At 64.4% G+C, this 25,529-nt stretch overlaps 1 protein-coding gene and 1 pseudogene across 1 annotated transcript in view; one reads left to right on the top strand and one right to left on the bottom strand.

The window, feature by feature from the left end:
• COL18A1 (collagen type XVIII alpha 1 chain) overlaps positions 1 to 25,529 on the bottom strand; it is a gene marked incomplete at its 5' end in the record, with an annotated part of 80,889 nt that overhangs the window by 39,328 nt on the left and 16,032 nt on the right. The window lies entirely within an intron of this gene.
• LOC107196444 lies at positions 18,027 to 19,052 on the top strand (annotated as a pseudogene).

The raw sequence follows: 25,529 nt of genomic DNA, 5'->3' as shown, positions 1-25,529 counted from the left end.
CCCAGGCCCGCGGCGGCCGGCGGGAGCGGTAGGAGGCAGGACAGAGTCTCCGGGCACCCAGGGGACCAGCTGAGACACGGGGTCAGCCCGGTGGGCTGACTTTGGACGTCTCACCGCCAGGAGCTGAGATGCTCCCTCTGCGCGGTCGAAAGCCAACCGCTTTGAGGCCATTTGTCACAGCTGCCCCTGAGCCTCCTGCACACACGCCGACATCAGACCACAGAGGGCAGGACGCCGGCCACTGAGGGGCCTCGGCGCTGCGCTCGGCCCCGCGTGCAGCCCTGATCCCACACAGCGTGTCCCGAACTGACACAGGACGGCAGCCACCGCCACGGCACGAGGGCCGAGCGTCCCGGGGTGAGCGGGCCAGAAGGCAGCCCCCCCTCCACGGGTGGCACACCCCCTCTTGCAGCTCCCCCCGCTCCCCGCGGGCCGCACACGCCCTCCTGCTCAGGACCCGCCCTGGCCGGTGGGGGGGGTGCAGCGCTGCCCACAGACACCTGCCCCTCCCCCACCCCATCCCTCTGACCTGGGACCTGCTCCACCGCCCACCACGAGGGCCGTGGGTCTGTCACTGCCCTGGGCCTGCAGCCACCCTGCAGCCCATGCTCGATCGGGGATGGGAACAGTGGTGGCTCCACCGAGTCCCCAGGGACAGTCCTGGCTGGGTCCTAGGGAGGAAGCAGCACCCAGGCTGGGACGTCCCCTCCACCAGAGACCCCCCCACAACCCAAGGACCTCACTTGGCCAGAGATGGTTGGTTCCCAGCGCCCCCCACACAGCAGAATCCGAGCACTTGTCACTGGTGGCACAGCCTTGCCCCTCCTCCGCCCGCCCAAGCAGGGTGGGAGGCCAGCGGTGGGTGGGCCCCACGCTAAGGCTAGGGGAGGGGACACGCTCCCAGCCCCGCTCCCCATGGGACTGTCCCTGGCCAGGCCACACCAGAGACCTGGGTGAGATGAGCACCTGAAGCCCCCGCCAGGGAGCAGAGGGCCGACAGACAAGCCCCCCAGGGCCCTGCGGGGAACACGGCCTCCGTCACAGGCCGGGGACCCTGCCAACACTGCAAGTGTCCGGCGAGAAGCCCCTTCGGGCCATTCGGCTGACCGGGCCAGCTGTGGTTAGAGATCTCACACCCCACACCTTGTGTGGCTGGCCCCCCCAAAGGGAGGCTGGGGCCCTCTCTGAGGCCTAGTGTGACCCCGTGGAGGATGGGAGGGCTGTGGGAGCTGCTGGGCTCCTTCCCGTGGCACAGGGGCCTCCTGGCAGGACACGGCCACGGCACAGGGCGAGGTCCCCACTAGCCTGACACACAGGTGTCTGGGGGAACGTGGGAACACACGGCTCGCTGTGGCCCCAAACCAAAGTCCACTGTGCCCCTAGTGTGGACACAGCCTGTGCCCCAGACCCCAGCTCACAGAGCAGCCACAGGGCCCCTCCTCCACACACACGGGCCTCCCCGTGGCTGTCCCTCTGCTGGACGCTGTCCCGGCCACTCCCGCTCATGAGCAGAGCTCGCCTCCCCGTCCTCTGCCTGCACCGCCCGCCGTCCTCCCTCCGGCCCCGAGCGTGCCCCTTCTGGGGTCGGACACCATGCATCATCGGCACTATGTCCTGCCCTGGCCGGGACCTGGGCGCTGGCGGCCCCCTCACTCCACCCAGGCCTGGCGTACAGGGGGTCACCCCCACACATCCCTCAGGGGCCCGGCCCCAAAGCCTGGTGACCGAGGGGACAGACGAGCAGTCAGGCTGCCCCCCACAGAGAGCAAAGGGGAAAGGACACACAGCCCGACCTGGACGGGCGAGGCTGTGTGGGGGACTGGGGAGCAGGCCCCAGGCAGACACGGTGGGCACTGCCAGGGCCTGGAAGGCTGTGGCTGCCCTCCCTTCCCCCGCTGCGGGTCGGGGGGAGGGAGGCCGTGCTCTGGTGCTCACTGACCACTGCCCATGGCTGCGACCTCTGGACCTTCAGAGCAGCAAGTCCCCCCAGCCCGCGGCGTCCACCCCTGCAGCCCCCTCCGCCCGAGCAGCCTGGGACCACAGAGAGGACGTCAGACCCTGCAGGGCAGTGGCCGGAGCTGGATGGGACCCTGCTCCCTGGGCGTGTCACGGTGCCACGGGCCTCAGTCTCCTCCGTGACTGGGGTGCAGCAGGCCATCTCAGGGCATGGGGAGGGTGGCGTGAACTGCACACGGCCATCAGCACACGCAGAACCCAGGGTCAGTGTGGCCCTGCAGTCCTCAGGCTCCCCTCTGCCTCCTGAGGGTGATGGGGACCTGGCCGTAAGGACCTGGCATTGGGGCCGGGGCAGGGGGAGGCCAGGCTCCCAGCAGCCCTGGCGACGAGCGGGGGCAGGCGTTACCTGCAGCTGGCCCAAGGAACACGCAGCGCCCGTCCTCCTGGGCCGGGAGCGAGGCGCAGGGGACCGGCAGCCCGTCCCCGTCCAGGTGGCTCCAGCAAGCGTCCTGCAGGGCCTCGCAGAACTGCCGGCAGGGGGGAAGGGCAGGCGGGGGCCCCGGGCCGCAGGGGGAGGCCAGCAGCAGGCAGAGGAACCAGGCGAGGAAGCGGTGACAGTGTGTCTCGAGGAGGCGTCCCCAGGCCCCCGAGGCCGCCGGCACCTGCTCTGCGTGTGCGTGGGGCAGGTGCTTGGGCAGCCAAGCATGGCCGATGCCCAGGCGGCTGCAGACCAGCAGGGCGGGTGGCAGGGGCAAGCAGCGGCCCGGGACGGGGCGGCCAGGCTGCCCGTGGGCAGTCGACGCCTCGGCCCAGAGCAACACCGAGCTGTTAGCAAGACCAGGCCCCACAGGACCAGCCGCGTGGGGATCCCACGCACCACCGTCCCCCGTTAAAGGTGAGCGTGAGAGTCGAGATGGCTTGGCAGGGGAGCTGGAGCGGAGAGCCCAGGGGGCAGCGTGCACGCCCGGGGGACCCGCCACCAGGCGAAGCAGACGTGGGCCGAGCCTCAGGATGCCGGGGTGCCGGTGCTGCCGACGGGGACGGGCTGCCACACGCGAGAGTCCTTCGCCATCCAGATCCTGGGGCCACCCCGGGGACTGCCGGCTCCCCCAGGGAGGGGCCCCGTCTGGCAGGGAGGAGAGCGCGCTACCTGCGGATGTCCGGGAAGCCGAGGGCAGTGCCTGGGGCCTGCCCGAGGCAGGAGGCAGCAGGGTGGGCACGGGCCGGGTCCCGGTCCCAGTCCACTGAGTGTCTGGAGGACTTGGGGCCCCACTGCTCAGCCAGAGAGGGGTCCCGCCGTCCTGGGAGGCGCTGGACGGCCCGGGGAGCGTGCGGAGGGGGTCCGTGGGGGTCGCCGGGGCTGGCGCCTCGGCCGAGCTGGTGCCCTCGGTGGGGGTGCTGTCGTCCCACAGCTGGATGAAGCTCCGGATGCCCGTGGCCAGACTCAGGATCTTGGCCCCGACACCCGCAACGTTCTCCTCCCTCCTGTCCGGGCTCGCAGTGGGGGCGCGAGGGGCAGCCGGGGCCTCGCCCTGGCCAGCCTCCAGCCTCTCCCGGGGCAGCTCAGAGCCGGCAGGGACCGTCCACTGCTCAGTGGGGTCGGCCTGAGGGGCCGCAGCTGTTGTGTCCTCTGTGGTCGGCACAGGTGGGCCCGCTGGGGGCTCGGCAGCCCTAGAGGGTGACCACAGCCAGTCCATCATGTCCGCGCGGGCGGCAGCGAGCCCGCAGGTGAGCAGGAGCAGCAGCCACAGGCCGCGGCGGCTGCTGCGCTGCGGAGCCATCGGGGCCGTGTGCGGCCGGCGGAGGGCCAGGCCAGAGGCTACAGTCCCGGGGGAGGGGCCCGGCCAGCCCCGCCCCCCGCCCACGCTGCAGCCGGCTCCCTCATTCTCCCTCATTCACAGCTCTAAGCGGCCCCTTCTTCCCACTTCTCGCTCTTGCAGAAGGAGAGAGACACAAACCCCTAGTCACAGTGACGGGCGTCCGTGGAACGCCCCACACCTCCTCAGAGCAGCAGAGTGCCCAGCCCAAGGGGACGGGGAAGCACATGGCCTGGGGGTTCCCAGCTCCCAGTGAGCTGGAGGCGGGCTCTGCGCTGCTCCCTGTGCCGTGCGGGCGTGGGGGCTCGGGCCAGCTCCCCAGCCCAGGGCCCAGCTCCAGGAGGAGGCGCCTGGCACGGCTCCCTGGGGCGTCTGCCTGGGCAGGCCTGGGAACCCCAGGACCCCGAGACGGCAGCCCCGAGCCCCGCCTGCCCAGCAGCCTCTGTGCCTGAAGCCTCCGCCCCACGTAAAGCTGCGGCTGACAAGCGCCCCGCTGTGACGAGCCCAGCTCTGCGTAACTGCTGCTTCTGAGGGACACGGCTCGCCACCTGCTTAGAGAGCCAGCTCCTCGGCCCGTGGGTCACAGACGCCCGCCTGTCCTGGCACCATGGCCGAGACCACGGCGCTGGGTCCGAGCCCTGGGGCCAGACACGCTGCCTGCCGTGAGGGCGCGGCCCCTTCCCCTGCTGGCTGGAGCCGTGTCGCTCCTGGGCCGGCGTCTCCGCGTCCCGCAGGGGCTTCTGAGCCAACCCCGAAGACCGCTCCGAAGGGACACGCAGCGGCAGCTGGGCATCCGCACGCAGGCACAGGGAGATGGCGGGACGTGCTGAGGCAGGCGCTGCCACCGACGGCAGGTCCCACCGGACGCGTCCTCCCCGCCGCCCCCACCCCCAGAGCGGGGGTGGCCTGGTCACCGCGGGCGCACGCGCCCTGCCCACAGCCGCGGTGCCAGCCCAGGGCCCGTCCCGCCTCCTCTCGGCTGTGTCCTCGCCAGGCGCGTTCTTGGAGGCACCTAGGGGACAGGACGGGGCACCACCTGCTCCGGAGGGCGCCGGCCAGGCCAGCCTGCGGCCGACAGCTCCCCCAGGCCGACTGCTGCCCTCTGTGGGACGACAGACAACACCTCCTGCCCGAGACACGGAAGGGACGCTGCCGCTCGGCCCTCGTCCTGCCCGTGCCGGCTCTGGGGCTGCTCGGGGCATATACCACGCGTGCTGGTGTCCGGCTCTGACCCCGGCTGTCGCCCTCCCCACGCAGCCAGGCCAGCCCCAGGGACCACCCAGGACGCAGCCTCTGCCCCAGGAGCTCCCCGCCTGAGTGGGGTCCCCAGCCCTGGGCCGTGGCAGGAGTGTGGGGGCGGACGGGCTTCCCACCAACACAGGACCCTGGCTGGACAGACATGGCCCCCAGCTCCCTCCTGCCCTGCACCTCCCAACAGCGGCCAGTGAGGTGGGGACACCAGAGGCCGGCTCCAGACCAGAGTCCAGGAGAGGCAGAACGAGCATGGGACCACACGCACACGCACACGCACACGCACACGCACAAGCACACGCACATGCACACGCACATGCACACCGTTCTGAACCAGCACAGCCCACACCAGCCCCACGCGGGCTCTGCATGCCCACTGTCCCTCCCTTCTGCCCAAGGCCCCTCGTCCCCCTGCCTCCTGCAGACCATGCTAGGGGTCTCAGCCCTCCCCCTGCCCCGGGCTGGGGTCAGCAGCGAGGGCACCTCTGGTGAGGCAGCACTGAAGACGTGTCCCCAGCTGTGCCCAGCTCAGAACATGGAGCATTCAACAGATCAGGGGCCGTCCAAAGACAGGGCTCAGCTCACGCCTAAAGGCAGCTGAACAGCGTGTCCCTGGGGAGCTGGAGGCAGCCAGCGTGCGAACACCTGTCTCAGCCAGGCCTCGTTCGGGGTCCCAGCCCGCCCCCTGCCCCGGGCTGGGGTCAGCAGCGAGGGCACCTCTGGTGAGGCAGCACTGAAGACGTGTCCCCAGCTGTGCCCAGCTCAGAACACGGAGCATTCAACAGATCAGGGGCCGTCCGAAGGACAGGGCTCGGCTCACGCCTGAAGGCAGCTGGACGGCGTGTCCCTGGGGAGCTGGAGGCAGCCAGCGTGCGAACACCTGTCTCAGCCAGGCCTCGTTCCCAGCGTCAATGCCTACGATGCCTACACTTACCGGAAACGCCCAGAGAACAGTCCTTGCTCGCAAACCCACGGCCACTAACGCGATTTTACGCCTGACGTGACTGCAAAGTATCAGGACAAATTCCGAGGTCCTCCCTGCTCCCGCCCGCATGGGAGAGCGAGCAGGGCTCTTCCCGGCCCGGAACGTATGCCCCGATGGCCCTGGGGACACTCACTCAGCCTCCCAGGAGCCAGGGGGCTGGGGAGGGACAGCAGGGCCGCCCACGGCGGGCAGGGGAGGGGAGGGAGGCTCTCCGGGAGGGCAGCGGCCCCACCGCCCTCCAGAGCGCGCCCTTCCCACCCGCCCTCCGCGGCCACCACCACCTTCAAGCACTCGGAGGTCCTGCCCGCCGGCCCGGCCGCAGGACCGCGATGACCGTCCTGCGACTCAGCTGGAGGCACACTCCAAGCTCCGCCTGGACAACCAAGACGCCCGGCCAGCGGCTTCGAAGCTGCGGAAGGGAGAGCTGGGCCTGAGTGGACACCGGCTGAGGGCACCGCGAGTCACAGGGGTGGCCGCCTCATCCCTCTGTCCGAGACCATCTCGGACGCACCGATGAAACTCACTGAGTCTAGTGACCACAAGCGGCCTACCTCTGCCTCCCTCACCCCTCACGGACAGGCCACCCGTCCTTCCCAAAACCCCTCTCCTGTCCTCCGGCCACGAGGCACACAGCTCGTGGCCCTGTCAGACGATACCCTCCCCCCGTGAATCCAGCCCAGGGCTTTTCACGGGTATGTGTGTGTCTGTGTACGTGCACGTGTGTTCTGTCCTGTCTGTGTGTGTGTGCGTCTGTGTACATGCATGTGTGCTGTCCGTATCTGCGTGTGTATGTGTATATGCACGTGTGTTCTGTCCACATCTACGTGTGTGTGCATGTGTCTGTGCAGTGTACATGTGCTGCCTGTGTCTGCATGTGTCTGTGTACATGCACGTGGTCTGTCCATGTCTACATGTGTGTGGCTGTGCATGCATGCATCTGTGTAGTACACATGTGCTCTGCCCGTGCCTGTGTGGCATGTACCTGCATGTGTGCACGTGTGCTGCCTGTGTGTCTGTGTACATGTACATGTGCTCCATCCGTGTCTGTGTCTGTGTATGTACACGTGTTCTGTCCGTGTCTGTGCTGTGCATGTGTCTGTGCCTGTGTGTCTGTGTACATGCACGTATGCTGTCTACGTGTCTGTGTACGTGCACACGTGTTCTGTCCACGTCTGTGTGCTCCGTCCGTGTCTGTTGTGCGTGTGTCTGTCTGCGTGTGTGTCTGTGTACATGCACATGTGCTGTCTGCGTGTCTGTGTACGTGCACACATGCTCTGTCTGTGTCTGTGTGCTCCGTCCATGTCTCTGTTGTGCATGTGTGTCTGCATGTGTGTACGTGCACACGTGTTCTGTCCGTGTCTGTGTGCTCCGTGTCTCTGTTGTGCGTGTGTCTGTGTCTGCGTGTGTGTCTGTGTACATGCACGTATGCTGTCTGCGTGTGTATGTGCACACGTGCTCTGTCCATGTCTGTGTGCTCCGTCCGTGTCTGTTGTGCGTGTGTCTGCCTGCATGTGTGTGCATGTGCGTGTCTGTGTACGTGCACACGTCTTCTGTCCACGTCTGTGCGCTCCGTGTCCGTCTGTGTGCTCCGTCCGTGTCTGTTGTGCGTGTGTCTGTCTGCGTGTGTGTCTGTTGTGCATGTGTGTCTGCGTGTGTGTACGTGCATACGTGTTCTGTCCGTGTCTGTGTGCTCCGTGTCTGTTGTGCGTGTGTGTGTCTGTGTGTGTGTCTGTGTACATGCACGTATGCTGTCTGAGTGTCTGTACGTGCACACATGCTCTGTCCGTGTCTGTGTGCTCTGTGCGTGTCTGTCTGCATGTGTGTGCATGTGCGTGTCTGTGTACGTGCACACGTCTTCTGTCCACGTCTGTGCGCTCCGTGTCTGTTGTGCGTGTGTCCGTGCCTGCGTGTGTGTCCGGGCATGCACACGTCCACTCGCTCCCACACAGACTGTCTTCCGGGGACTCCTAGGCACCCAGGGGAAGCCAGGGCTGACAGGCGAAGTCCCACCAGGCCGGGCTTGACCCCCGCCCCTAGGTCTGCACGGCCGCAGGTGGGAGGGCCGTCAAGACCTTGCACGTGGGAGGAGCTGAGCATGTACCTGCGTCTGCACAGCCCTCTCGGCTCCCCCAGGCCAGGTGTGCAGACCGTGCCCTTCACACGCCCGCCGCAGGCCTGCACTCCGGGCATAAGGGTGCTGTCCAAACTTGTCCCCAGAAGGGGCACCATGGGACTAAGGCACCAGCCATCCCCTCACTGGCAAGCCCCAGGCCACATGGCCAGCCCCAGTCTCTTCTAGAAGGTTCTGTCTCACGCTGTGGGAGACAGGCCCTGCTCCCACCCCACCTGAACCAGGGTTTGTCCTGTCTTGTCGGCCCGTCTGGTCTGGATTCCTAAATAATGTGGTCTTTTATTTTCATTTCCATAAAAGCACCAAACAGCCACACGTGACAGAGAAGGTCGGCTCAGCGCGGGAGGCTCTGGGCACAAGGAGGGACCAGCGTTCAGTGAGCTCCCCTCAGAGCCACTTCTGCTGTGAGCTCAGATGCCACCTCTGAGGCCAGGCCCCAACCTGGCCCCTCCACTGTCCCCGGAGCCAGCGGCGTCCTCGGAGACCCTTCCTGGGGTGCCCTGGGGTCCTCTCCCCGCTCCTCCCCTGGGGGCTGATACTGTCAGTGACGGGCAGACCCGAGAGGGACAGCCGGCCCTGGCAGGTGGCCCTGAGCCTCCATCAGGGGACCCAGGACACCATAACCCGAGCACCCACTGCCCGGGGACACGCCCATGAAGGCCCGTGGGACCCAGGACACCATAACCCGAGCACCCACTGCCCGGGGACACGCCCATGAAGGCCCGTGGGACCCAGGACACCATAACCCGAGCACCCACTGCCCGGGGACACGCCCATGAAGGCCCGTGGGACCCAGGACACCATAACCCGAGCACCCACTGCCCGGGGACACGCCCATGAAGGCCCGTGCACTGTGGCACGTGTCCAGCTCTTAGAAATGAAAACGTGCTGCTCGTACCTCCGAGATGCGACGAGATCACAACCGCCATGTCTCGGCGGCCTGCCTGAACTCTGCATTTTGTGGTGACGGTTTCTAGCCACAGTGATAAAGGACCAGCTCGGTGATGGCTCTGCTGCTGGGCCGGGGGCTGGCAGAGGAGCTCTCGACAGCCCTGGACGGTCGCCGTCCTCAATGCCTCCCCTCCCAGCGGCCGCCCAGCCTCGGGGTTGCTGTGAGGGCTCGGGGCATGAGGTGGCCGTGCAGCAGGAGGCCCCCAGCACCTCCCCTCCCTGGTGGCTGAGGAATCTGCCTGGCCCCACTGCCAAGTGACGGCCACGCACATGAACCCGAGAGCTCCTGCGGCAGCGGGGACACTCTGGCCACAGGCTGTCCTTCCTGGCCGGCCGCTCTCTGCCTCAGCGCTCGGGCGTGGCCCAAACCCGCCTCCTCCCCCGTGGGGGCCAGCGGACCCCGTATCCACATGAGCCCCTTCTTGCCTCTCCCAGACACAGCTGGCTCAGCGGAGCCCCCAGTGTCTGAACCCCGCGTGGGCTGGGGTGGGGGTGCTGCCTGGTGGGAAGAGAGTCTCCCAGCCCCAAACCCCAATTCCTCAACGGAGTGATGGGGGAACCAACAGAACCCTTTGGGCCCTTGGATGAACACCCAGCACTGCCCAGCCCTCAGCGGGGAGGGGGCGGTGCTCCAAGAACCCCACCACTGGCCGAGGCTGACGCTGGGCCAAGCCCCCAGCCCGCCCGCGAGAAGCCACCATGGCGAACGGAGCAACGGCTTGGAAAGGCCGTCCGTGGACACAGCGGTCAGAGAGCAGACAACCTGGACGCACAAGTATGTCGGGGTGAAGACACTGTCCAGTGCAGCCTGACCGCCACCGCAACACTGTCCCTCCTCCCGCCCAAGGAGAGGTCGCAGGGAGGCCGCGCGGTCATCCATCCAGGATGCTCGCGGAAGCCTGAACCCTAATGAGGAAGCAGCTGGACACAGCCTGCGGCAGGGCGACGGGACAGCTGGCCCGACTCTCCAGTGTCCACGCTGGGAAAGACAGGCGGGAGGGGCTGGTCAGAGGGAGGGGGCTGAGCGGCCACGACCACCGGTGTGGCACTGCGGGCGAGATGGTTCCGGGCCGCTGGGCAGGGCGTCATTGGGACAGAAGACAGCACAGAACCGGGGTGCGCGTCCGCCCCCCAGGGGGTGCACGCGGAAGCGCAAGGGCGACCGGTCAGGACGCGGCCACTTCACCAACGCAGCACTGATGCTCTGCGCCTGCGCGTGCGTCTGCGGGTGCGGGGTCAGGTGGGGCTCTGGGTGCGCGTGCGTCTGCGGGGCGCGGGTGGGGGTGCCGGTGCGCGTGCGTCTGCGGGGCGCGGGCGGGGGTGCCGGTGCGCGTGCGTGCTCACATGCGGACTCTCACGCACGGACACGTGCAAGCGAGAAGGGGGCGCCCGGGGAAGGTCACGCTGCCGAATCGAGGCGCGGGGCCCTGCTCCCCCTTTCTGAGGGTTTGAGGTGCCCTGACCGGACGTGTGTGGGGAACGTGGAGGGTTGTGCCCCACGTCCTCGGGGACACTCTCCACCAGCTCTCCAGGCCGGTGACTCCGCGCGGGTGGGAGCTCTCCAGCCCCAAGCCTCCCGCCCCGCGCGACAGCCCTGGGGCGGCAGACCCCCTGGCAGGACCGCAGAGGGGCTGGGAGAGCCGAGTCCGTCTCCCAGCGAACCCCGAGGGGCCAGCGCCGCACCAGTGGCTCCTGGCGATGTGACACGTTCACGCGCAAAACCAAAGGTCTAAGTGCTCCCCCGGACTCAGATTTTAGGACCGGGCAGAAAGTGTTACGGACTCTGAAAACCCCTTTGAGAACCGAGGGTCCCCCTACTGTCTCTTCTTCAAGGTCGTCTGGCTACTCAGGGCGGCCTGAGAGGCCACACGGATCCCGTCTGCCGGTTCCTGCGAAGCCGTGCGGGGCGGGGACGATGCGGCCTTAACCACCAGGCCTGTTCCCATCCGAGGAGGGAGTGTTCACATTTCTAAAGATCTTCCTCAATGTCCCTCTAAATAGCTTTTTCGTTTTTTGGAGTTTAAGTTCTACACTTCTTTGGTTAAACTTACTCCTAAGTATTTTATTCTTTTTGATGCTTCTGTAAATGGAATCTTTTAAATTTCATTTGGGGATTGTTCATTTGCAATTGTACAGAAATACAATATTCTTTTTATGTTGATCTTGCATCCTGCAACCTTACTGAATTTACTTATTAGTTTTAATGTCTTTTTAGTGGATTCCTTAAGGGCTTTATCTGTGTAAGGCCTCATCTGTGAACAGCACGATGCTGAACGGGAGTGGTGAGCAGGGCCGTCCTGGTCTGGCCGCTGATGGGGCCGGGCGGGTGCTGGCCTTTCTCCAGCAGGTCTCACGTCAGCGGTGGGCTTTTCCCAGCTGCCTTTATCGTGTCGAGGAAGTTCCCTTCGATTTTTGTTGAATGTTTTATCGTGAAAGGGTCTTGAATTTCGCCAAATGCCCTTTCTGCGTCTATTGAGATGATCACATGATTTTTACTTTTTATTCTATTGATATGAGTTACGCTGATTTTCAGACATTAGGCTAGCCTTGCATTCCTGGGATAAAGCCCACTTTGTCAGGGTGTGTGACTGTTTTCTTATGCTGCTGGATTTGGTTTGTTAGTATTTAAGGATGTGTGTCCACATTCCTAAGAGGTATTGATCTGGGGTGTGTGTGTGTGTGTGTGTGTGTGTCTGTCTGTCTGTCTGTCTGTGATGTTGTCATCTGTTTTTGATACCCAGGTAATACCGGCCTCATAAAATGAGTTGAGAAGTGTTTCGCCCCCTTGTGTTTCTTGGAAGAGTGTTATGAACTGGCTTTAATTCTTCTTTAAGTGTTTGCAGGAATTAATCAGTGAAGCTGGGCTTTGCTTCATGCTTAGTGTTCAAACCATGAAATCGATTTCACTTGTTGAGATCTATTTGAACTGTCTGTTTTTTATGGAGTTTCAGTAATATGTATTTTCCTGAGACCTTCTCAATTCCATCTCCGTTACCTCATGTGTTGACATAACATTATTCATAGTGTTGGGTGACAACGCTGGGGGTAGAACAAAGCTGAAGGACTCGCACTTTCCCATTTCAAAGCTCACCGTGAAGTTAAGTGACCGAGACACTGTGGCACCAGGACAAGGACGGACACATAGGTCAGTGGAACAGAATCGAGAGTTCTGAAATAAACTCGTCTATGGTCAACAGACCTCCGATAAGCGAGCCAAAACCGTCAGCATTTCAGTAAACGGTGCTGGGACATCAGGTCAGCCACAAGCAAGAAAATGAAGCTGGACTCACCCTGCGCCACACACGAAAATTAACTCAAAATGGGTCAAAGACCCAAATGTAAGCGCTGACACTATTAAACTCTTAGAAGAAAACAGGAATAAATCTTCGTGACCTTGGATTGGCAAAGGATTCTTATATGACACCAAATGCCTAAGCAACAAAAGAAAAAATAAATACATTGGATTTCATCAAAATTTAAAACTCTTGTGCTTCAAAGGACACCATCCTGAAAGTGTAAAGACAACGGGCAGTTGGGGAAAAATATTGGTAAATCAGACACCTGAACACGGACTCGTATCCAGGATATATAAAGAACACCCACCACCCAACAACAAAAGACACACAATGCAATTAAAAAGTGGGCAAAGGACTTGAATCGACATTTCCCCAAGGAAGACACACACGTGGCCAACAAGCACATGAAAAGGGCGAAATGTCCTCGGTCACCAGGTAAATGCAAACCAAAGCCACAGTGAGATGCACCTCAGAGCCACGAGGACAGCGAGAATCGAGAAGCCAGATGGCAGCAGTGTTGGGGAGGGACACGCAGACACTGCTGGAGAGGACGTGAACGCGGCGGCCACCGCGGAGAACAGCCTGGCGGGTCCTCAGACTACCGAACAGTCACCCTACGTCCCAGCAATTCCGCTCTAGACGTACACCCACGGGAAACGAAAACGCACCCACGCAGAGGAGCGCACGCATTTTCACGGCAGCGTCATTCACACTACAAAAGGTGGAAACGGTGCACACGTCCGTCGACGGCGGAATGAACAACGTGCTCCGACCTCCCGGTGGCACGTGACTCGGCCGTGAAAAGGAAAGGCAGACACCGGCCACGACATGGCCGGACCTTCCAAACAGCGCGCCCAGTGCAGGGAGCCGGACACGAGCGGTCACCCTCTGCGCGGTGCCACCTTCGCGAACCCGGAGAAAGCGGGGTGGCGGTTGCTCGGGGCCGGGGTGGTTACCTAAGGGTTTTTCCTGAAGTGACGGAAATGCTCTAAACGGGCCGCGACGGTGCGTGCACGCGCCTTCGGACGCGGCGACACCACGGCACCGCAGGCTCCGGGGCGAACTGCGTGGTGCGAGGGTCACGTCTCGACAGAGAGACGGGGGCCACGGGCGGCCGGCGGCGTCCGAACCCCGGGACTGCAGCGCGCTGGCCCGCGTGTGGCGCTAGCGCGGCAGATCCTTAGAACTCCGCGAACGCGAGGCCTCCACTCCTGCGTAAATTCCGCGCATTTCATTCATTTTCTAAGGGAGTATTTGCCACTTTTTTTAAAGCTAAGGATTCGGACGTGGGTCGTCCTTGCTGCTAACGGTGGTTTCGCCGGCTCATCGCTGGCCTTCCGGAAACGGGGTCTCCCTTTTCCTTCCCGCTCGCAGTCTGCACCCCGGAGCTGCAGTGCCTGCTGCGTGCCGGGGCCTGACATGTTGTGGGTGTCTGCCGCGCACAAGGCCCATCCTCACAACCGGCCAGCGAGCTCGGGGCGGGAGGTGGCTGGTCCCCCGGGGGTACGGGCGGCGCGGACCGGGCCCCGCACTGAGCCACACGGCTGTGCGCTTTCTTCACCTCGCAGGGACGTCCTGCCTTCAACAAACACGCCGAGCCCCTCCCGTCAGCGCCCCCCGTGCCCAGCCCTGTTCGGGGCCCTGAGCCAGCGACACTGCAGGATGGGCCACCAAGACGCGGACATGAAGGAGACAAGCCAGGCGAGGACAGCAGGGGACACAGGGGGTGACTGCCCAGACCGGGGCGGGGGGAGATACAAAGTAGCAACGTGTCCCCTGCCACCCCTGGGAGGCAGGTCCCCACAGAGGGACACCACATTCTTGTGCAGTGACATGGCCTCCCCCTTGGAAGAGCCAGACACCCATCGGCCACTCTGGAGGGGACAGGCAGCCCTGCCAGCGAGTGGGGACGATGGTCCCTTTCCAGGAGCAGTGCCGTTCCGATGTCCCCATGGGACCTGCTCAGCAGATCCTTTACCAGGTGCAAAACCCGGCGTCCTGTCCATGACGGTGGCCACAGGACGGGGCTGGTGCTTCCTGCAGACCAAGCTCCTGGCGCAGAGATCAACGTCTGGCCAGTGCTTTCGCCGGAGCCTCCTGGGCACCTGGGGCTGCAGGTCAGTGACATCGCTGCTTCACTCTCCAGACGTGGAGGAAATGGGGACATCAGCGTCCGCACAGCCCAACACGGCCCAGCACCACCCACGCCTGTGACCCTGGCTGGGCAGGGCAGGTGTCCCGGCCCCCGGGACTCAGGCCCGTGCAGAGCTGAGCTCCCGAGGATGGGGCTGCAGGGTGACGAGCAGCGAAGACGGGGACGGTGAGACGGCCGGCACTGGACCCCTCGGGGTTTAAGGGTGTGGTTGGTGGCTGTTAACTGGATTTTGATGGAGGCTGGTGGCTGGCTCACGGGCCAGGCTCCCACGGGGAGGGGCTGTGGAGCCGCTGACCCACTTGGCCCCCCACCCATGACGACCACGCCACAGGCCGGTTGGGGTGTCGGGTCAAGCACCCCCATATGCCGACACCCCGAATCCACCAACACGCCCAGGCCACACACCATGACCACTGGGCCTGGCCGGGGCCACACGGCCAACGAGGGCAGGTGGACCGGGATGCAGGTGGGGCCCCCAACCCCACGCTGACCACAGTCCCAGGACTGCCAGGGACTGCCAGGGACAGGTAGGAGCACGAGGGGCCAAGGGGGCCGGGCAGGGGGAGGGCGGCAGCGGAGCGCGCAGGGCCACCAACGCTGGCACCTGCCCCCGCAGCGCTGGCACCCTCGTCTGACTGCAAACGGCCTGTCTGGGCGTCGAGTGTGCTGGACACGTGATCGTCTGCGTGAGGCGAGGCCACGTGGAGCTGAGCGGACGACCTGTGTGGCACCACACTGGGGATGGCCGCCAGTGGCAAGGCCTGGCCAGAGAGCTGGACATGGCCACGTCGCAGCCGCCTCTCGCAGTCCATCCCAGCCCCTGACGAAGTTCTGCTGCCTGGTGGCCTCTCCTGGGAGGTGGCCTCCCGTCGCTGTCGACTCGCCTAGCAAGAATGTGACCTGGCCATGGCCCCTGGCTGCCCGTAGGGAGTCAGTGCAATGCGCCCTTCACCTTGCTCTGGCCTCTGCCCACTGGGCGGTGCCCTGCTCCGAGGTTGGGAAGCAGAGCCTGCCCTGTCCCTGCCCAGGCTCCACACTGACAGGCTGGGAAAATTTCCCTCTCCCTCTCCTTATGAAACCCCATCCCGCAGACAGGCTGCTCCAGCCTCTCCGACCTGCCACCTGTCTGCTGCCACCGGCTGCATGGCCACCTTGCTCGCATCCGCCCCAGGGGCTTTAACTCTGCCGTCTTTACTCAGAGACGCTGACGCGCCTTCCTTCCGCATGGGGGACGCAGGGGGTGAGGCCACAGCCCCCCGCGGTCCTGGGCGGGTCCCTGCCGGCGGCGCATTACAGTGAAATGCGACGCATTCCCCAGACTCCAGCCTCTCACGCTCCGCCGCCCGCCGGTTCCTCCCTGAGCTGAGCCGAGCTCGGGGCCGTGGCCTGGGTCCCAGCGCCAAGCTCAGCATCTCTCACCTGTCTCCCTCCCGACGCCCACTGCTAAGAAACTACATCCTGGAGAAATCGTCCCGTTTTCTCGAAAGGACGGAGCGCACTGGGTCCTGCGGCGACCGGCCGCCAGGGGGCGCCCCAGCCCGGGACTTCCCGGCGCAGCGCTGGACGCGAGCTCCGAGCCCAAAGCCACTGCCCTTCGCTTGGTCGGACTTTTTATAGTACAAAAGCGCACGAAGCCCTGGGAAGTGAACGGTGGCAACCCCGGGGTCCCCCGACCTCGTCTCTGCCACACGGACAGGCAGGAACCCCGCCCCTGAATGCGCTAAACCTCCTGCCACCCAGGCCTCACCAGGCGCCCAGGGACGCGCGATGCTCCGCCCATTCACCGGCCCCGCCCTCCTGGGTCTGGTCTGGCTGGGTCACCGGGGTGACAGGATGAAGACCCCAGAATCTCAGTGACAGAGAGAGCGGCGTCCCTCCCATCCAAGTCCCCGGCCCGTGGCCCCCCGCAGGGAAGCAGACCCCCCGCCCCCACTGCGCCGGGGTCCTGGAAAACGGTGCGTGTTTGGTGTCCTCTGTGGGCTTGCTGGGTGGGGTGGGTGCCTTAACCGATGGGAGGGACATGAATCTTTGGGGGCCGTTGGACAGAATGATGCCACCCCCCAGACGTCCTGCTCCCAGCCCTGAACAGGTTGTTACCTGGCGAGGGAGGGTTAGGTACAGGTGACCTTAGAGATGGTTCTGGATCATCCGCCTGGGCCCACTGCACTCACAGGGGTCCCAAAATGCGGGGGCGGGGGGTGGTGTCAGAGCCAAGCCCGGACTGGTCCCTGCTGGCAGGGAAGACGCGGGGGTGGGGGGGTGCCAGGAGCCTAGGAAAGTGGGCGCCTAGGCGTACAAGCTGGAAAAGGCAAGAAAACAGACGGCCCCCCCAGGCCTCCGGGGCCGGCTCCCCCGCTGACACCAGGATCTCAGCCCCAGGAGACCCCTCGGTTTCCGACCTCCAGGCTCCGAGGGTAAATCCAGGCTGTTTCAGGCACTCGCCGCGGTCATTCGCTACCGCGGCCCCAGGACACGCGTCTCCCCGCCCCCCATTCCCTGCCCGCTCCCAGGAGGGCCCTTCGCCCTCGCCTACGCCCACGCCCACGCGGCCGGCACCTGCGGCTCCTCTTAGGGCCCCTTCCCGCTCCTCGCCCCGGCATTCCGGGGCCCTCTGGCCGCCGTGTGGCAGGTGCCGTTGTCAGGGCGGACGCTTCCCCATTGGTCCTCGTTTTGCTCCTGCGCGTGTGCGCACTGGCGGGAGATCCCCATCCCGCGTCCTGAGGGTCAGGGCTTGCCTGGCTCTGCGCTCCGCGCCGCCCCCGGCATGCCCCCCCTTCCCCGCTACAAAGCGCAACCGTGTTCTGTGAACACCTGGCCCTTCCCGCCCTGGCCTCTCACACTGGTCAAGGGCCAGCCTCCCTGCATCCGCCAGCACACACTGGTGACGCGGGCGCTGCGCAGGTCTGTGAGCAGGTACGGCAGCTGTGTCCTCAGCAGGGTCAGGGCGAGACCACGGCCCCTGCCCCGGCCGCTCTGGGGCCCTGGGTCAGCGTCCAGAGCGCGTCTTCCTCCTGCCACAGCGGGCGTCTCATCCGCACTCGTCCAGACGCAGAGACAATCCTGCCAGAGCCGCCTGCTGCCCACGAGGACAACGCGTGTCCTGCCAGGAAACGCTGACCACGGCGTCACCGGGTCCCGGCACCGGCTGTGCTGAGCAGCCAGCAGAAGGCCCGGCACAGACAGGGCCTCGGGCAGCGCGAACCCTGGGCCCCCCTCCCCCCGTTTCCTGGGGGAGAGCCGCCCCGGAAACCAGACCCACAGCCCTACAGCGGGCCGGTGCTGGGCAAGGCAGAGGGCCATCCGCTGCGGCCGCGGGGGCAGAGGAAGGGGACACTGGCAGGAACGCAGAGAAGAGGGGTCATTTCAGCGCCATCCGCTTGGGGCACCGCCTCCTGCTCCTCGCATCGGGGCCCTGAGTCACTGCCGGGGCAGCTCCAGCCGCCGGCTCCCGGTGCTGACCACCGGGATTTGGAGTTCTTACGACATGGCAGATGCCGACAACCTGCCTGAGGTAGTTAAAAGACAAGTGAATGCTCTGGAAACCTCCAAGTGACATGTGCACAGGGCAGCCGAGTTCTTTGTGGACGTTCGTGATCTCGAAAGTTCGCTGTTCTCTATCAGCCTTCAGCTGATAAGTGATTCGAGATCATCAACGCGATTTACGAACGCGCAGAAGAATGCGAGTGGGAACCAGATGCGGAAGATGGAATTTCGGAGGCGCTGGCAGAAAAGGCCAAGATGGAAGACGGGGAGGGGATGAAGGGAGAGACCCCCAGGGAGTCCCTGAACCCCGCTGGACTGTCTCTGAGGTCGCCGACGCGCTCGGGGACGGGTCAGGAACATGGCGGACCCGCCCTGAAGCACTCGAACGATACCACAGTGACGTTCTCAGAGGCCGGTCGGCCTGTGAGCCTCGCCTTAGAATCTCACTTCGAATGCAATGAATATTTCACGAATGAAGTCTTGACAAAGACCTACAGGATGAGGTCAGAACCAGATGATTCTGATCCCTTTTCTTTTGATGGACCAGAAATCATGGGTCGCACAGCGTGCCAGACAGATCGGGAGAGGGGGAAGGATGTCGCTTGGGAACCCGTTAAAAAGCAGCAGAAGTACAAGGGACGTGGGACAGTTCGTACTGGGACCGAAACGGCTTCCGTGTTTTTGCCCCTCCTGAAGTTGCCGAGAGAGGCTGTGTGGATGCTGCGGCTGAAGCCATCCTTGCTGCGGAAAGGGGTCAGTCACTTTTTACACGAATGTGTAGTCCCAAGATCAGTGTCACACTGCCCTGGAGAAGCTACTGAAGATGTGATTACGATGAAGAAGGCGACACGCGGACGAGGAAGAGGAGGAAGACGACCCGGATCACGACTCAAAGAAGGAAGAAACCCAGCAGCGTGCAAGCAGGACGGGTGCGGCCCGAGGACAACCCGACCGTAGCAGCCTAGACGCGGACGCCACTCACGACGGCCTCGCGCCTCCGCGTTTCCTTGGTAGACTCGGGAATCTTTTCACAGGAAAGGAATGGATATTTTACGGACGACGCGCTCTGCCCAGCACCCTAACTTCGGATTTCCTGCCGACTGTGCCGGACGCAGAGATGCTCTCACACACTTCCGTCCACTGCCACAGCCTGGCTCTTCCGGAGTATTTTTATCACGTAACTATTAGGTCACAGCTAAGAAAACAGACGACTATTAAATAAATAAAACAAACACTCAGAAGAGAGGAGACGGGAGACGGGTGCCCGCCCCCGCTCAGCCCCGCTCGGCCCCCTGGGAGCCCCACCTGGGCGTGTGCGTGTGTGCGCGCCTCTGCCTGTGTGTGAGTGTGACTGTGACTTTGTGTGACTGTGTGAGAGTGGGTGGCGCACCCCCCACCTCCTGACCTCGGGCCCTTGAACCAGCAGCACAAACCTCGGAGGGGACGGAGCCTCCTGCTGAGCCGGGCCCCGGGGGCTGCACACGTGGGGGACACTCCGCCAGTCCCCATGCTGCCTGCGCAGCCCCGTCCACAGCCTCAGCCCAGCCGGCGTCCGACAAAGCCGACATCTTACCTAATTAAAGTCACGAGAAACCTGGTCTGCAGAAAGCTATAAAAACGAGCGTTGGTTCGCATGAGGGGCTGGTTTTACTGGGGTGTCGGCACAGCCCTGTCCACACCCACCCTGGCTCACAGGCGCTGTCCCCCCCTCGCAGGGCTGGACAGGGGCCCGGATGGGGGTGGCTGCGTCCCTGCCATGACCCACAGGAGGAGGAAGGCGCCGCTCCCAGCGGCGATCCCCGAGGGGCCCAGGAAATGCCTGCTCGAGTCTGTGTCACCTAGGGGGACGTTTCACTGCAGAGATGACGGAGTGAGCGGGCGCTGAAGGCAGGACTCCAGATGAACTCCCTTCGAAACATTCGTTCTCAGAGGGGACGTTGTCTACAAGGGCCCCAAATCACCCCCCAGCCCCACGCGGGCCACCCTCCTGACATCCCAACGTCCATGGTGAGAGGCCTGGCCACCCCAGTCCTGCCGCAGCGTCCCGGGCCAGGGGCGGGGTGGGGGGCTGCCACGGGCATGGAAGGGAAGTGCGTTCACAGCTGGGCCCCAGCTCCAAGCCAGACCTGCCCCCCACCCTGGGGGAACCTCCTCGGTGGCCTCTGCCTGTCCAATGTGCAAGCTCGCACCTGCCAGCACCCCTGGCCAGGATGAGGCAGAGCCCCCCATCTTCCCCCGAGCTGCCAGCCTGGCCCGTGGGACGCGCCCGAAGCCACCTGCGTTTGCAGTCAGGTGAGGAAGAGGGGTGGACACGAGGTCCGAGCCTCTGGGTTTCTCCTCCTGTGGGTTTAAGGCTGTCAGAACCGCCCAGCTTGCACGTGCCCAGCAGCGGGGAGCCGGGAAGGCCCCGCGCCCCAGGCGGCCCAGCCAAGGAGCAGATTCTCTCCAGTCAACCGGGCCTGGGGTCAGATGGGAAGATACTGCTGTACCCCCAGTCCTCCCACAAAGGCACCACTGTCACCCCCACCCTGCCCCATGAAGCCACTCCCTCTGGGTTTTGGGGGAGCTTGCCCGTGGGGCTGGGGTCCCAGAGAGGTTTGAGGACATCGCCTGGCACCTGTCCCCCAGCTAAAGGCTTCTCGGTACCGCTCCCTCCTGAGCCCGTTTGCAGGAGACGGCAGGGGACCCGGGAGGGCACAGGGGCGGAAGAAACCGCCATGCAGACGTGCAGGGAGCCAGGACGCGGGAAGGACCCTGCTGTGGCTCCTCACGGGGTCCCCAAACCAGGTCCTGAAGGCAGTGCCTCGGTAAGGACAAATCTGACAACGGCCAGGGGGGCCTGGGCAGAAGGGTCGGCGTGGGACCGGCCTGCACGGGCCCCGGCTTCCCCGGGCGGTGCCAGCCCAGCTCAGACGCCTCCACCTCCCACGGGGGCCCGGGACGGCCCTGTCGACGCGCGCGGCAGGCAGCGACCACCTAGTGTCAGACCGTCTTTAAGAATGTACCTATGAAAATGTCTTTTCAATTTTAAGAGACTGAACGAAATGTTCTGTCCCATGATCCAGACTTTGTCCCGACATCTGAACGGACTTGGCGCGTCTCCTCCCGACTCTCCCGTGACGTCACGGGTCAGAGGAAACGCGACCGTAACAGTGCGGCCCGCGACCCCTTTCGAAATCGCACCGTCGTCATTTTCTTTGGCTAAACTATGAGGTCGTTTCAAAGAAGGTTAACATCTGTGCAAGCCTTGTTTTTCTCTGGAACCTATTTAGACTTTTCCCAGTCATTATAGGAAAGGGGGCAACAGGGGTGCCCTGCAGGGGGCAGGTCTCGGGGCGAGCTGAGTAGCACACTTGGCGTAACTCCAGAAGTCCGGTGGGAAAACGGGGTGGTCCTGACACGTGGCGCAGTGAGAGCTTCAGGCGGGAGGGGGCCTGAGCAGGTCCCGAGTCACAGGACGCTTCTCCAGGGCGAGAAGTGAGGAGCCCCGGGTGGGGGAGGGGTCTCACCCGGGGGACCCGCCCCTGGTGGAAGTGGGGAGCAGACATCCCAGGGACAGAGCCTCAGGGGCTGGGGGTGGGGGGTCTTTGGCCAAGCTCAGAAGAGGCCTTTGGGGATGTCCCTCCCCAGGGTTCCAGGCTGAGGTGGCCGCCCACCCCAGGCTCCCTGCCCTCCTGCCCCAAGGCCGCGTCCCTCAGACTCAGTGGAGACGCCTGGCTCCCTTTACTCCAGACCAAACCTTGACTGGACCAAGGTGCCCGCAGACAGGAAGGGTGGGGTCCCTGAGGCCACCTGCAAACGCCTCCCCACCATGGACCAGCAAGCCGGCCCTCATACCTGCCCCCCACCCGGCCCACCTCCGCCCCAGCCCAAGCCGCACGAGTCCCGGCCTCAAGTCCAGACGCTGGAAGCCACAGGCAGCGGCTGGGGGTTCCCTGGGGGCCTCAGATTCTGTGGGGCCTGGAAATGTGCCCAGCACTGGGGCTGTGGGCCTCGGGAACGTCCCCTCCTTCGAGGGCATCAGGGACCCCCATCAATGTCCCCTCCTTCGAGGGCATCAGGGACCCCATCAGAATGTGTCCTCTCTTCCCTCACACCCCCCTGGGACCTCTGTTGCTGTGCAGGGGTCCCACTGCCAGCTTCCCTCCCTCCACGAGCAGTGGGAGGTGGGCAGCCTGAGGCTCCAGCACTCGGTCTCTGCACGTAGGAGCTCGAGGGCGGTCTCTGCAAATGTCCCCCTCCCCCCCAACACCCTCCCTCTTGAACCCCCAGGGGGAGGGACAGGGTGGGGAGACCAGCTACAGCTCTGCTTGGTCTCAGCCCCTCCCAGTCCTGCCCGACAGCCCAGATAAGCTGTTAGGAATGGAATGTGACCTCCGGATGTCAGCCCCCAGCCTTGACAATAAATCACCTGGAAGACAAATGACCAGGCCCTGCAGGACAGCGAACTGTGGCAGGGCCGCTCTGGCTCCTCATTCCGCCCCCACGCCGGGGTCCCGCTGCCCGCAGGCCGGCCATGTGTGTGGGGTGACCGTGCTGACGGAGCCTCGTGACCCCCGCGACCCCCGCTTCCTGGCTGGCCTGTCCCCACTGAGGGCCTGCTGGACCATCTGCCGGAAGTTGCCGGCTGTGAAAGGCCTCCCAGTATGGCCTCTGCCTGGAAGCAGACCCTCTCCACATTCCTGGGCTTCCAGCAGCTCAGGCCACCACCCGTGTTCCCCACCCGACTTTGTAACCGGACCCAGGGTCGCCAAGAGTGACCCCCAGCCTGCCCTGGGTGGACCCAGACCCCTCTGGGCAGATGCCAGGACGCCCCAGCTGGAACCCCCTTCCCGGCAATGCCCCGGGGAGTAGGGGGGCTGCCCTTCCCGCCACGTCAAGCCTTTCAAGCAGCCTGACCTGTGGGAGCGCAAAGGGACCCCCCAACTCCACGGACACGAGGCTCTGGCCCCGCACCACGCCAAGTGTACCAGGGACGAGCAAGAAAGCAGGAGGACTCAGAGGCCGCAGCCCAGGGAGCCAGGCCCAGGCGCAGATGGCCCAGGGGCCAGCAGCTGAGGGTCACACGAGCCGTGACCAGCTCGCAAAGGATGCTGGGGCAGCGGCTGAGGGACGCTGATGACGGGAACACGCTGCGGGAGGAAGACACGCCTGCTGTCCGTCTGTCCGCACGGAGCCGCCGCTCAGCCCGCCATCGGCGGTGGCTGCACAGTGACCCGCAGCCCAAGGGGCACTGCTTCCCGCTCCACCTGCCGGGGTCCCGGGTCACCCGCTCAGGAGCCACAGCCCTGGTTCAGAGACGCCGCGCTCCATAAACGTTTTCAAGTTAAAGGGCCACCGTGGTGTGTCACTCGGCCACGGAAAGGAACGAGGCACGGGCCTGACACGACGTAGACGGCCCTGGGGTCACGGGACGCTCGGCGAGGGAAGCCAGGCCCTCAAGGACGAGCAGTGGGCCCCCGCTTCTGTGACACGCGCCCTCAAGGACAAGCAGTGGGCCCCCGCTTCTGTGACGCGTCCCGAGCAGGCGAGGTGGCAGCGAGGGAAGCAGGCCAGGTGCGGGGGCGGGGCAGAAGGGGAGCACTGACTGACCACGGGCGGTGTCTCGGAGGTGAGAACGTTCTGGAACGAAAGATGGTGGTGCTTGGATGAGGTTGTGGATACGCTGAAGCTCGCTGGATTGTTCACTTTAAAATGGTTCACTAAACTTCACCCCAGTAGAAAGCTGAGGAGTCTGGTTATTCCCCAGCTGACCGCAGAGGGAGCAGAGGGCCCGTGTGGAAACCGCCCCCCAGGTGTCCTGGAGTCTCCCCACCTCCAGCCTCGGCCCCGGCCCCAGCTGGCTGGTCACCCACCACGCAGCACATTCCAGGCGAAAGGTTCCGCTCACCACTTGCCCTCTAAGCCCTGAGGGCACCAGGACCCCGCACAGTACCGGGGGTGCTCGTGGGGGAACAGTAGGGCTGCATTGGGGAGGGGCTGTGAGCACGGCCGCCCAGCGCGCTGGACCAGGGGGGTGCTGGGGGCAGCCGGAGCAGCCTGCACAGCGGAGAAGCTAGTCACAGGTGGCCCCCGGGCCGTGAGTCTCACCCCTCCTCCGTCACACCTGGGCTGGCGGCCCGCATTCCTGAGGCTGACTCAGGGCCTCACCCGGTTCTGCCAGCCCAGCAGCAGGCCCAGCGCTCCTGCACAGCCTGCAAACCATCTGCGGGGCGCAGAGTCAGACCCTGGAGCCCGGCATGACCCGGACGGCGACCGGCACTGGGCGCTCGGGCCGGTAGGACCTCCTCGTCCCGCAGAGGGGTGGACATAGCGACCACAGGTCAGGCCAGGGAAAGCCAACACCACCCACACGTCAGCCACCGAGCCCAACCTTAGCGCAGAGCCTCCCACCAGCCCAGGCCGAGTCCTGGCACACAGGCCAGCGGTGAGGTCACGGCCCGCGCGCGGGGCGAGAGGGGGCCTGCCCGGGGAGGCAGCGCCCCGCGGCGTCCGGCCACAGCCCGGGGGGTGGGGACGCCGCTCAGAGCTGCCGCTGAGTGGAGGGGGGCCCTGCACCTGGCTCCTGGGGCCCACGCCCAGGAGTGATGGGGTGACAACAAGAAGGGGGAGCAGTGGGGATGGGGCGCTCCGCTGAGACGAGACAGGGAGGAAAGGTCAAGACAGCAACTGCCACTCGGCCACCCCGTAAGCACAGCAGTCAGCTGTCCCCGCCGACCCGGCCCCGGGCAAATGCTAAAGGAGGCCTTGTTCGACACGCACACACACGCATGCACACACACATGCACGCATGCACACACATGCACGCACACACGCGCGCACACGCATGCACGCACGTACACGCACGCGCATGCACACGCGATACACACCCCACGTCACAAGCACAGCAGTCAGCTGTCCCCGCCGACCCGGCCCTGGGCAAATGCTAAAGGAGGCCTGGTTCGACACGCACACACACGCATGCACACACATGCACACACGCACGCATGCACACATGCACACACGCACATGCACACACGATACACACCCCACGTCATACTCATGCACATGCACACCACACACAACACATAAATACCCCACACCACGCAAACACACGCGCGCACACACGTACACACACACATGCACACATGCATACACGCATGCATCACATAAATACCCCACACCACGCAAACACACGCGCGTGCACGTACACACACATACATGCACACACGCATACATGCACGCATACATGCACGCATGCACACACGTATACACATCCCACGTCACACTCATGCACGTACACGCCACACGCACAACACATAAATACCCCACACCATGCAAACACACGCGCACACACATACACACACACGTATACTCACCACGCGTATGCACCCCCACACACCACACACACAACACGTGTACACACCATGCACACACACACGCACAGTCTCTGCCGCATATGGGATTGACAAAGAGAATCCTGATACGATTAAGTATGTCTTCTATATATCATGCACTATCATAT

The sequence above is a fragment of the Pteropus alecto genome, unplaced genomic scaffold (assembly GCF_000325575.1).
Source record: "Pteropus alecto unplaced genomic scaffold, ASM32557v1 scaffold339, whole genome shotgun sequence".
In the NCBI taxonomy this organism is placed as follows: domain Eukaryota; kingdom Metazoa; phylum Chordata; class Mammalia; order Chiroptera; family Pteropodidae; genus Pteropus; species Pteropus alecto.
The sequence above is the reverse complement of the archived record's forward strand: the minus strand, read 5'-3'. Positions and strand labels throughout refer to the sequence as shown.